The 10,679-nt window shown below is 48.0% G+C and overlaps 1 long non-coding RNA gene across 1 annotated transcript; it reads left to right on the forward strand.

The window, feature by feature from the left end:
- Positions 1–35: 35 nt before the first annotated feature.
- On the forward strand, positions 36–8,307 carry LOC134521054 (uncharacterized). Its single transcript, XR_010072608.1, has 3 exons — positions 36–186; positions 939–1,201; positions 3,869–8,307. It is a non-coding gene; the product is annotated as an uncharacterized LOC134521054 (long non-coding RNA).
- Positions 8,308–10,679: the final 2,372 nt, after the last annotated feature.

A 10,679-nucleotide genomic window follows, 5' to 3' on the forward strand; every position in this document is an offset into this window, starting at 1 on the left:
CATGGCCGCGGCGGCGCCGCCGCCCTCTCCGGCGGCCGGAGGCCTGCAGCGGGCCGGGCGCGGAGCCGGGATGGGGACGGGGATGGGGACGGGGATGGGGACGGGGATGGGGCGGCCCCGCCGGCAGCCGCCTCCCTGGAGTCTCGGAGAGCCGCCCTCAGCCCCGGCGGCAGCGCTGCCCCGCAGGTACGGGTCCTCTCTCCCAGCCGGGGCGGTCCCCCTGCCCTTCCCTCGCTTAGGGCTGTCCCCATCCCAGCAGGGGTGCGGGTGTCTCCCCCATCCCATCCCGGGTCTTTAGAGTCGACGTCCCCCTCCCCCAGGGCGGTGCACGGATGTCCCCTGTCCCCTCACAGACCCCTCTCCCATCCCCGGGGGGGAAAAGGTGCGTAATGGCTGTCGCCCTGAAAGCCAGGACGGGGATGCTCTTCCCACGGATGTTCACGTCCTTGGAGGGGATGGAGAACACCCCTCTCCTGCCAGGTGTTGCCCAGCTCCTCTCCTCCATCACCAGGACACCACCACCACTCCTCCACCGTGGCTTTGTGCACCTCGAAGGAGCAAAGAAAAGGGACTGCCTGCATCACTTCGGGGCTTCCCGCGAATCACGGGATTTGGTGGAGCTTCTTTCTCCCCAGTTGTAGGAAATCCAACCCTCTGGTATGGGCACCTGAGGGAAAATACACCTAAATTCCCATCAGACCAGCACATGCGGGTACTGGGCTGTTGGGGCACCGCCAGCCCTCGGGGCCCAGGCATGGCAGGGTCACCCGCCTTGACCTTGGCATGCTAATGATGCTGGCAGCTTCATGTCAGGGCCATTGCGATAACCAGACCTCATGCTTCAGGGCTCCAATTTGATCAGTTGCAGGGGACGGGTCCCTGCGTGAACAACTGCCTGAATAAAATGGGGGATTTTTCTTCTCTGCTTTCCCTTGCAGCTCTAGTGTGGTCACAGCTATCAAACAACCATCACTGGCATCGTACGTGGAACCCTGCACAGATGCTGCTCCAAAGTCCCCAACAGCAGAAGGACACGGAGCTGTTGGAGCGGGGCCAGAGGAGGCCACGGAGATGCTGGGAGGGCTGGAGCCCCTCTGCTGTGAGGACAGGCTGAGAGAGTTGGCGAGCTTCAGCCTGGAGAAGAGAAGGCTCCGGGGAGACCTTAGAGCCCCTTCCAGTCCCTAAAGGGGACACAGGAAAGGTGGGGAGGGCCTCTGGATCAGGGAGGGGAGCCATAGGACGAGGGGGAACGCTTTCAAACTGGAAGAGGGGAGATTGAGATGAGATCTGAGGAAGAAATTCTTTGCTGTGAGGGCGGTGAGCCCCTGGCCCAGGTTGCCCAGAGAAGCTGTGGCTGCCCCATCCCTGGAGGGGTTCAAGGCCAGGCTGGACGGGGCTTGGAGCAACCTGGTCTGGTGGGAGGTGTCCCTGCCCAGGGCAGGGGGTGGCACTGGATGGGCTTTAAGGTCCCTTCCAACCCAAACCATTCCATGATTCTATGATGTGTCAGAGCAGGGAACTGATTTAAAAGTAGGCCATAGTTGGTAATAACTGTGCCTTTTCCTTAGACAAAGACAGTGACAGGTGCTACTTTCCAGGCACAAATGAAAAAGGATCCCCTGCACCCCCGTCACAGATGGGGTGGACAGAAGATGCACTTTCCATTTGGTGTAAGATAAGGCTGAACTGCGCCTGCAGAAGCTATCCATATCTTTAATTGTCTGTGTCAAAAAACTTTGATAAATATTGGTATTTACTGGTATTTGATAAATCTTGGTATTAAATATTGGTAAAATAATAAGAAAGCATGTAAATGGCTGGATAGTTCCAGTGGTGTCAAATGGGAAGAAAACTCCTGTGTCAACTTTTCCTGTAAGTCTGGAGTTAAGGAAAATACACCAGTACAAATGAAAATTCATGGTTTCTTATATTCAACAATTATGTTATCAGCTGAAGACTTCCCCCTTCTTTCTCTAAGGGGTGGAGACCAAGTTTTATCTTATGCTGCATAAATACTTGGTGTCAAGAAAAGGATAATGATTCTTAAAAATAACTTTATTCATAAAGAGCTGCAGCAATCAACTCCCGGTATACATTTAGCATTATTACTGTTGGCTCAGAAAACACGATGAAAATCAATGCAAGTGTTCCTTTGTATGAAACAACCAATTTAAGCAAATTTTAACCAAGGAAATAGGCACGATCCCTAGCAAACACGGTATTGTTGCAGCTAGGTGTTCAGCTATGGTTTGGGCGGGTTAACACTGGAGTGGGAGGAAAGAGCCTTTATCAAATTGCCTGGAGCGGCAGAATGAAATACGCCCTGCAGCTAGCTAATATCAGGGACGTGTTGTAGCTGGCCTATTTCCAACAGGCTGGGGAAAACAGCAGCTGTCAAGTTCAGGGAGAGCCTGCCATTATGGGGCAGCGGGCAGTATCTGTTGAGAGACAGTTCAACCACAGAAGCCTTTCAGGATCTGCTTTTATTTTAAGTTACTGAAGACATGTCTTATTCATGACTGATATCAATGTCTGCCATTAAAAGCAGCATCCATCGGCACCTTTCTGATTGCACGCAAAAGCTCTTGGCTTGACTTTGTGCGGTTTCTCCCGAGCAGACAAAAGCATTAGTTCTGTTTTGCCCTTCTGGGTGAGCAATCTCTTTGTTCCTCCTGCCAACCAGCGCATTTCTAGATCCAAAGCATTCCTGGTCCTGCTGGCACCCCGTTACGGAGGGAAGAACAGATTTACAAAAGCCGAAATATTTGCTGATGTTACAGGAAGTCGGTTAGCTGAGATCAGCAACAGATTTAGCAGATGACCAGTTTTGTTCTTGCTGGTATGGGAGCCACCGAGGTTTGCGGGGCAGGGTGAAGGAAGGGGGCTCAGAGGTACCTGGGAGCTGCGCATTTTCTGTCTAGATGATGCAGCAGCTGGGAGAGCCAATGTTCTGACTTCTCCGGTATACACGGCTTTTTAGAAGGCAAAATAATTTAAGAAATATGGTTTGTCTCTGAGTAGATTCCTGATTTTGTAATTATTTTACCCTCTGTTGCCAGTCAGGCGTATCTCAGTGCTCAGGCACGGTGAACCATGGCCCATGTGGGCACCAGTTGTATGTAACTTTATTAACAGACTTTTAAAGCCTTGCTTGGTAACCACGTGCCCCCAGTGACGGGATACCTGGAGATAAGTATTCATCATTTGTAAACACTTGAAATACTGTACTCATCTGAGGCAAGTCTTCAGGTCACCACCCACTCACCAATTCCCCTCTTCCCCCCTGTTTTTTCCTCCCAGCTTTGCCATTGCTGCTGGGTGACTCACAGGGAATTAGCAAAATCTGCTGGTTTTTGGTTTTGGGTTTTTTTGGTTTTTTTTTTCCACAAGACAAGCCTCCTAAAAAAGCCAAGAGCACAATGATTTTTCAGCAGATTATCAACTGAGACCAGCAAGACCCACTTGTGGCCAGAAATCAGTCTCTGCAGACAGAATGGGAAAAAACAGAGAATTCGAGGCATATTAAACTGGTCCTGATGTGAGCACCGACGGTTTTAATCAAGAGCAAAATCAAAAAGGAATATCTCATTAGATGATATATAAAGCATTCATCAAAATATGAACTTAGCATGTGAGCATCCCGTCTTCATCATGACTACAGAGAAGTCCCTCCACTGTTACTAGTAATTCAAATAGCCCCAAATTCTTTTTCTAGCCTAATGTCTCAAACGGGAGAGGAAGCCAGATGGACCAAAACAACATTTGGAGAGACACACCCCTCCTAAGAAACAGGGAATAGATGTTGTTTGTTGCAAAATACCTTTTTAAATAATGTCATTCCTGTTCTCCATCTTGTTGACTTTTACAGAAATTAGTCATCAAAGCGATTCTCGGTGGTGACGGTCCCATGGATTTTGGAAAGTGGTGTCTATCTCTTTACTTGTTTTAAGACCAGGACTTCCTGGATGATGAGAGTTTACCAAGATTTCTCTCTCTGCTCAGCTAATAAATGAAGATTTACTTATCAAAATGAAAATAAGCAAAACCTCTGACCCGGTGCACTCCTCTGGATCTGTAAGTGACTTCCTTTTTCACATACATCTTTGCCTCTGCCAACCTTTTTAGGAAAAAGGTTTCCACACTCTAGGCAGGGGGGTTGGAGGAATTACAGACATTTTGCTCTATTCAGTAGCGCAAGAAATGGTCACTGACACAAGAATTAAACAATTACTACAGAACACTCAGTGTTGGCTTATCACAAAATGTCAACCAGCCTCGGAGACGCCAACCTGGATTGCTGCAGACAATGCCGTGCTGGTATTTATGGCATTTTTTGGCTTTCGTTTGCCAACACCCGTTAAGAATTATCCCAGTGGTCCCGGTTCAGCAGGACCAGACAGGCGATGGCGTCCATCACAACACAGTGGAGAGGCTTGCGCTTGGCACCGCGCATCCCTAAAGGCGCACCCAAGTCCTGCCCAACAGGATTTACGGAGTGCCAGCATGCTGCCAAGGTCCGCCCAGCCTAAGGGCCTGCAGAAATTTAAACAGGGATTATCTTAAAATGGCAGAAAACAAGCAAAGGCCATATCCTGTCACCGAAGCAGAGCAGCTGGCGTGGGCTCAGTGCTGCTAGACCTGAAGCACAACCCCGTGCTGTGGGGCCCGATGCCCTTGGAGACACCCAAGGCTTTGAGTAGCTCAAGCCCCATTGCCATGACCCAGCACGTGGGGGGTCCCACCTTCCCCCCCCAGCTCAGAGCCCTGGGCTGGCTCCTCTTCCCGCTCTCCAGGGAACTCGCTCCCCGGGCACGGGAGAGCTGTGGGAAGCGGCTGGGATGGGGAGGATGGCACAGCTGAAATCCAGAGACCCGCCCAAAGGACATTGTTTTTGTTTGAACCTGTCCTGACAGAAAGGTTGAAGCCTGAGCAATGTAACTACCAGGAAGGTATTTTTCTTATTTTTTTTAGTTTGAAACAGCAGTTTTTCAAGCTCAACTTGAACAATGCGGCCTGACGGAGTTGCTGACTTTTCACACAGCAAAAAGTAAAAACCCAGGAGTTTGTTTTAAGACGATAGCCCTGTGCTTGCTGCAGAGCTGCCCTCAGAGCTGCTACACCACCCACCCCTCCCGCTGCACGAGGGGAACCACCAGCGTTTATCAGAGACGTGGTCACGTGGCAGCGAAAACCCCGCGCCAAGGACACGGTAAAGCCTGGGCTGACCTCCTCTCACTCCTCCCACACGTCTCCTTTGGCTGCACCCATTGCTCCCCTCATGCTGGAGCGGTCATCCAAGGTCCCCAGCAACCCCAAAGCAGAACAAAGAGCAGGGCCAAGGCCAGTTAAGAAGACCAGATCCCTTCCTTCACTGGGCGGCAAGCATCAGTGAGCGGCATGTTTTCCCCATGCCAGTAACAAGGAAAACGCTTCTGCTCCCCTCATTCAGCAGCACTTGCATCAGCAAGATACGTGGGTGACCCAGAAGCTTCCGGGTGACACATTTCAGGGCAAACCCCACCAAAATTACCACGACTGATGGCAGTGACCTTACTGGCTTACTGGAAATTAAGTGGTCTCTGGGAGCAGAGGAGTGGACAGATGTCCACACTGCGACATGCATGTGCGGCAAACTCCTAGGACTACACAGGCATAAAAGGATGTCTGGGAGATGGACTGTGCACGGGAAGTGCTCTCACTGAAGTTGAGCGGCTTATTTTAGCCAAAAACGTAGTTAACATGGCCTCCATTTTTTCAGGCACCATTTAGATGAAAGCACGCTAGCAAGAAACCACAGGCACCCTGCGGCAGGGCTTCAGCCCAGGGTATCTGCGCTGGACGCTCGCTCGTAGCGTACCTTCAGCTGCAGCCTGAGAGAAGGCTGGAGGACTCCAAATGCAGGTGGTTGGCACCAGCCGGTCTTCCCACTGGGGAAGGGGGAGTGAGGGACAGATGTGGGGTTTCCCCCCTTGCTCGGCTGCTTTCTGAGGAATGAACAGGCTCATCTGCTCCCAGCAGGCACCTGAGCACAGGACCTGTCTGCGAACCCCAGGAAGCATTTCTAAAAAGCTGTAGAAGACTAGCTGTGTTGCATGTCTCAGAAGAGGTGTCCGTACAGCTACATGCAGGCGAGCCAGACGCAAGGATTGTTTATAAAAAAATAAATCTGGTACCTGTTGATAACAGCATGGACAAATGCGCCCAACGGGCTGCCACGTGTGGACAGAAACTGGAGAGGAGGCAAAAGAAGGTGGTTGCAGCAACAGGGGAGAATGAGGAAGACCAGCATGAGACCACAAGGCAGCAACATGATCAGATAACTTGCTGATAGAGGCTGTATTTGCCGAGCAGATCCAGCTGGCACCGTCTCAAGTCAGCCTAGGTTCAGGTGGCAGCGCTCACATACCACGGCCTCTGCCTCCATCCAGACCCTGGCAGCCGTTCAAGTATCTCAGAAATCTTCCCTGGGCAGACTGCAAGGGAAGCAGAGACAAAGCATGTGGCAGGCCGGGAGGGAACTGCGCTTCAGGACTCCCTTTCCCTTTGCGAGACCTTTTGTGTTGTATGGTACGAGCTAGCAAAATCACCATTCGCAACCTCAAATATTAAACGCTGTTCTAGGAGTAACAGCAGACCCTGCCTCTGGATCTGGGTTAAGGGTGCAGGACTGGATGAGGTGCCTGGTGAGGACAGAGGCAGATAGTTCAGTGGAAGAGTGCTTTTAGAATTCAGTTTATATTTAAAAGGGGAAATAAGTGAATATATAGGGTCTGAAGAGAAACAACCAGGCAGCAGGGAGCTAGAATTCCTGGGTGCTATCTGTTGGCCACCCAGAATCCTGTGTGACCCAGTGGAAAGCCCCCTCAGAGATCTGTCCTCAAAAACCCTGCAGGGATGGGAAGGGGGAGAACTGTTCTCAAAAGGACTGCCAGGCCCCACGGCAAGGGAGAAGACAGGACCTCATCTGAACCCTCTCTCCAGACAGCTAGAAAGCCGAAGGTCCTGGAAAAAGAAATAAGCTTGATGCTTTTTGAACCTCTCTGGCTCCAGACACTAACCCTATTTAGCAAACCATGCGTTCAGTTAATTGCAGAACAGAGAACCTGTACCTGTAATTGCAGAAATGTAAGATATCATAAAGTGCTCAACAGAGATGACAATTGGATAATTTTGCTTCAAATAACATTATTTTTGCCAAACCTCTGCTCTCAATTTTATCTATTAACTGAAATCCACTCCCCAAATTGTAAATCTGTGATATCTGATGGGCTAATCCAAGTTTTACACAGCGATAGCATCAAGAGTTTTTAAATTCACCAAGGCTTATCTAAGTCTCAGGTTGCTTGGTTTCCTCTGAGTCTGGAAAAGTTTTCCAAAACTCCGTTCCCTTCTGGTGTAAATATTGTCCGGCAGCACCAGCGAGGCTTTCCAAGGGGAATTGGGACAGACTAGGGCTCCTGTCCCTTTGAACCCCCGCCAAGCCCATCTTAAATTACAAATTTAGAGATTAGTGTGGCCCTGCTATTGATGAGAGTTTAAAAAGGTAAAGTACAATGACACTGATCTTCTGTTTAATTGCCGCACAAATCTGATAATTGGATACAGAGGATTCAAATAAAAGCTGGGTATTTGACAATAAAATATCAGGAGGGAAAAAACAGCTATGCAAAATTACTGCGTTTTCAGTGATTCCTGTGAAATAGATGAAAATGATCCCGAGATTTAATTACTGTCTTGGAAAATACTCTTGCTACAAATAAGAAATCATGATAAAGGAGAATGTGAATCTTCTTATGTCTAAACAATGAACAACCATTGAAACAAAGAACAAGGAAGCTTAATACTTCAATTGCCACATCAGTCTTCATAGTCAAAACGTACGGAAGCACGGGACATGATTTACTTTAGAGCAAAATGTTGGCACTAATAAGTAGGTAAAAATCACTGGAAAATATGGCAAAACCAAATAACTCCTAGGCTTCAAGGCCTGAATGAATCACTTCTGTCATTCAGTCCAACTGCCCGGAGAGTCTTGTGTTTATTCTTTTTATACTGGTTTCATTTAAGGAACTGACTTTCCAATTTCATATCATCACATCAGGATTTAAGGATGTTTATTTAATGGCAATTTGGAGAGTTTAAAAACCTTTTGCAGCCCAGCTACTGCCGTTCTTACTCTGCAGGAAAGCACTTTTTTGGATGCGTCACCTGAGTATTTCAGTTTTAGATTAAAGGCCTCCTCCCTCCTTTGAACTTTGCAGACTCCAGGGACTGCCAGCACCAGTCTTAACCATGCTTTAAGTAAAAAAAAAAAAAATAAAAAATTTGAACTTAAGATCCCAGTAAGCTACCTGCACTCTGGAAGAAGCTAAAACTGATACAACACAGCAGGGAGTAATAAGATTAAAAGCGTTGCTGACTGCGTTTAACTTTGGTGACTTCTTGTTTTGGAGAGGTATCTAGGCTTAAAACGTGAAGGCAGCTGCATGGCTGCCTGCCAGAAGGAAGTTCACAGCAAAGCTGTTTGCACAGCATCAGCCTATTTTTAGTGTACGGTTAGGGAGCCAGTGTCTTCCTCCCTCTGCCCCAAGCCTCCATAAAGCCCTCCGCTGGCAGGCAGGAGCTTGATGGAGCTTACTTACCCAGGAATATGGGATTTTTTTGGCCAGCAGCGTGAAATAGGGTATTGCACGTGTGCCAAGCAACCTGCACGTCTATCCGAGGAATAAAGCACAGGGGCGGCACCAGCCCTGGTTGCTCTCTTCTCAGCTGGAATGTTGTTTTAGGAAAAATAAAAGCAGAGAACTCTGTTTAAACAAAGTGCCAGAGAAACCATTTCTGGCAAAAATTCAGAGAAAGGTTTAAGATTCCTGCCACAATAACTGGGTAAGAGATCAGTCGCTCCAAACTCTGGATCATCCCAGTGCACGTACGCACGCAATTAAGAAGCATCAAGGAGTTGTGTGCTCTACTGCCACACACACGTTCATATGAAATACTGCTCTCACTTCACTTATTCTTATACAATAGAAATGTACGCTCAAGGTGCGGGACACATTACTCCAGAAGTTGGAGCGCTGAAGTACTCCCAAAAATGGGAAATGGAGAGCAGAGTGCGCCTTACGCTGGGTGGTGTCGGAAAGTTCATACTAACTACGCAGACGTGGGCAAGTCTCCCCACAGATGTTATTACCACAAGCGCTATTTTAAAAGACAAGATGAAAAAGGAAACGCATGGCTGTGAGCCTTGAGGTCAAGCTTGGTAGCTCTGCCAGCGCAGCATTTTGCTCCCAAACAGTTCTCCCACTCCCTCGCAGAAGGCCTTAATGTAAAAAATGTAAGAGAAATACAAGCTGGGAGGCACTTCAGCTAGCCTTATCCCCAGCACCTCCAACCCACATTTGCACCAGCCCTGTAAAATGCCCACTAAATTTTCCTTTAAAACCCCAAACTCCAGAAATTCCACAACCTGCCCAGGAAAGGTACTCCAGAGCCTAACTCTCCCTGCTGGCAGGGCCAACTACCCATTCTGATGTCTAAGCTAAATGTCTCCTGCTGCAATGTAATCGTTTTTTCTTGTCCTACCTGCAGCAGTGAGGGAAAGTGTTTATTTCCTCCTCCTTTGCCGCTACCTCTTAGTGATTTGAAAACAAGTCTCTCCCATCACCTTGAAAGAAGCCCAATCTTCCATCCTGCCATCCCTCTCATTGCTTTGCTCTGGTTATCTCCAGCTGCTCCACATTTTCCATGAAGCACGGTGCCTACAGCGGGATACCATGTTCCAAGAAAGGTTTGCTACTACCACATGAGGGAGGAGGACCACGTCATGTATCTTACAGACTATGTTCCTGATCATACATTCCATAACATTTGGGTTTTTTCTCCAGGAACAGGATGCTGTTGAATCACATTCAGCTGGTGACTGGCCTTAACCCCAGGAGAACATTTCTGTACAACTGTTACCCTGTCCTGTCCCATCCTGTATTTGTTCAGCTGATTGTTGCTTCTGCCGAAGTGTACAAATACACATTTGTTAAACCCATTGCTGGATTTACTGAATCACATTCTAACCCTTTAGAATTTATCAAGTTCACTTTGAATTGTAATTGTCTTCTACTCAGTCAGTAGTTGGCTCAAGTCTGGTGCTCCCTACAATTTAATCAGCGTATGCCATCTAAATTGTTAATGAAAATACCAAATAACATCAAATCAGAGCAGAACCAGAAAATCCCACTCAATACATCCTTGCAGTCTGACTATGAATGATTAATAATTACTCTGAGAGGAGTTTTCCAAACTGGTTTTTATAACCTCACTTTCAAATTGGTGTCAGACCACATTCTCCTATTTTCTTACGGAAAGTCATTAGAGTCAGTTAAAGTAAAGCTATGCCCGCTGCTTCTCTGCTCTTTGAGAAGCTTGGTGTAGACGGAGCAACATTAATTTAACACAACTTGATCTTTCTTTCTTTTAGCAGCTCACCAATAGTTTCCCTTTTCCATTAATTTTCCAGTTTAAACCATTGACCCCCAGTTCTGGGAGCAGAGACAAGCTGAGCCTTCAGTTTACAGCATCCCTCTTTGTCTCTCATGCATGAAAGTCATTTACCATATGGAGTGTCTGATCTAGGCATGAGGATAACTACGGTTGTCGTGCTTGTGCTGCATCCTCTTACACAG

The sequence above is a fragment of the Chroicocephalus ridibundus genome, chromosome 9, assembly GCF_963924245.1.
Source record: "Chroicocephalus ridibundus chromosome 9, bChrRid1.1, whole genome shotgun sequence".
Lineage (NCBI taxonomy): Eukaryota > Metazoa > Chordata > Aves > Charadriiformes > Laridae > Chroicocephalus > Chroicocephalus ridibundus.